Genomic DNA, 2,075 nt, shown 5'->3' with positions numbered 1-2,075 from the left:
AAACTAGATTTGATTTGATTGATTAGATTAATCAATCAATTAATCTATTTTATTAATTAGATAAATTAATCAGATAACTCAATCTAATTAATCTGATTTATTAAAACTATGGTTTAATTATTCTAATAAATCTATGGTTTAATTATGTAGACAAAGCTGTCATTTCAAGTTCATGTTAGTACAATGCACATAAAGATATTCCCCATGCCAAAGAACATCAACATTATTCTAGTAAATCTATGGTTTAATTATCTTTATGATACACAATTTACAAAATATAATTGTTAATCTATTTTTAAAAACAGTATTTAAATTAATCATGAAACTTTAATTCAGCTGTTCAGACTATGTGGGAATTTTGCATTCTTGAGTGAATTCAGAATGGCATGAAATAAGATAGTTATTTACCTTTCTTCATTTATTTCTGTTATTTTTTGGTAACAGCCTTACTGAAATGCAGCTCACATACCATCAATTCACCCACATAAAGCATACATTTCAATGGCTTTTTGTATACTCCCAGGGTTCTGCAGCCAGCACCACAATCAATTGAGAACATTTTCATCACCCCAAAAAGAAAACTCCACACACTCCTTAGCCATCACCCCCAAATCACTGCTTACTCCTAGACAGCCCTAATCCATGTACTGTCTCTACGGATTTGCCTATTATGGATATTTCGTGTAAATGGAATCATACAATCCTTTGTGTCTGGCTTCTTCCACTTGGTGTAACGTTCTCAAAGTTCATCTATGTTGTAGCATGCATCAGTAATTTGTTTACTAGATTAGAGAAAAATAGCAGAGATTGATTATTTCTTTTTAAATTTATTTTTATTTTTTTAATTTTTAAATTTTTTTTAAAGACGGGGTTTCACCATGTTGGTCAGGCTGGTCTTGAACTCCCGACCTCAGGTGAGAGATTTATTATTTCTATTCCATTGCATGGTTATAGCACATTTTGTTTGTTCATTGGCAAAAATAAGAGTTATTTCTATGCTTGGCGTTATGAATAATGCTGCTATGAACACTCATGTTCACTTTTTTACTTATTTTTTTAAACTTATTTATTCCTTCCCTCCCACTGCCTTTTTAAATTTTTTATTTATTTCTTTTTTTTTTATTCCATGTACATGTTTTTTGTGTGGACATATATTTTCATTTATTTTGAGTATACACGTCAAAGTAGAATTTTTGGTTTATTTTAAAATCCATCTTTATGCCATATATTAACATTAATGATATGGATTTTTAAAAGTACCTACTTTGCCCTATTTTCTCCTGTAAGAACCCAATAGAAATGAGAAATAGGTTGACTATTCGAGTAAATGTGTATGAATCTGTTGTTATAGAAGTAGGTTTCACAGTTGGAGAGGATTTTCGCTTCCTTTCATCCTGGCAGGAAGAATGTTTCTCTAAGTTTCTTTATACTTAACACTGGAGAGGCCAAGTCTTTGATTCTGTACCTAAGAGCTTTATGTAATAACCTTCTCTGAAAAATTAGGAAACACATGGAATGGGAGAATCCAGGGTAAAGTGTCTTCTGAGTCTGAACAATCTAATAACTTACTTTTTCTGATTAGGAAAGTGATGCATGATCACTTTGAAAGATACACTATGAATGAAATAAAAAAATCACTCGTAATATCTTGCCCAGAGTTAGCCACTATTAACTTATCTCAGCAGCCCGTTTAGATGCTGAACAAGTATACTGGTAACCTTCAGCAAATTTTAGGCAAACTATTTTAAAATCCTGTTTTTGTTTTGAGACGGAGTCTTGCTCTGTCACCCAGGCTGGAGTGCAGTGGTACAATCTTGGCTCACTGCAACCTCTGCCTCCCAAGTTCTAGCAATTCTCCTGCCTCAGCCTCTGAGGTAGCTGGGATTACAGGTGCCTGCCACCATGCCTGGCTGTTTTCTTTTATTTTGTATTTTTAGCAGAGACGAGGTTTTACCATGTTGGCCAGGCTAGTTTCAAACTGCTGACCTCAAATGATCCACCCGCCTCAGCCTCCCAAACTGCTGGGATTACAGGTGTGAGCCACCATACCCAGCCTAAAAATACTCTTAAAGGAG

The sequence above is a fragment of the Cebus imitator genome, unplaced genomic scaffold, assembly GCF_001604975.1.
Source record: "Cebus imitator isolate Cc_AM_T3 unplaced genomic scaffold, Cebus_imitator-1.0 Scaffold1712, whole genome shotgun sequence".
Lineage (NCBI taxonomy): Eukaryota > Metazoa > Chordata > Mammalia > Primates > Cebidae > Cebus > Cebus imitator.
This window is presented reverse-complemented; position numbering follows the sequence as displayed.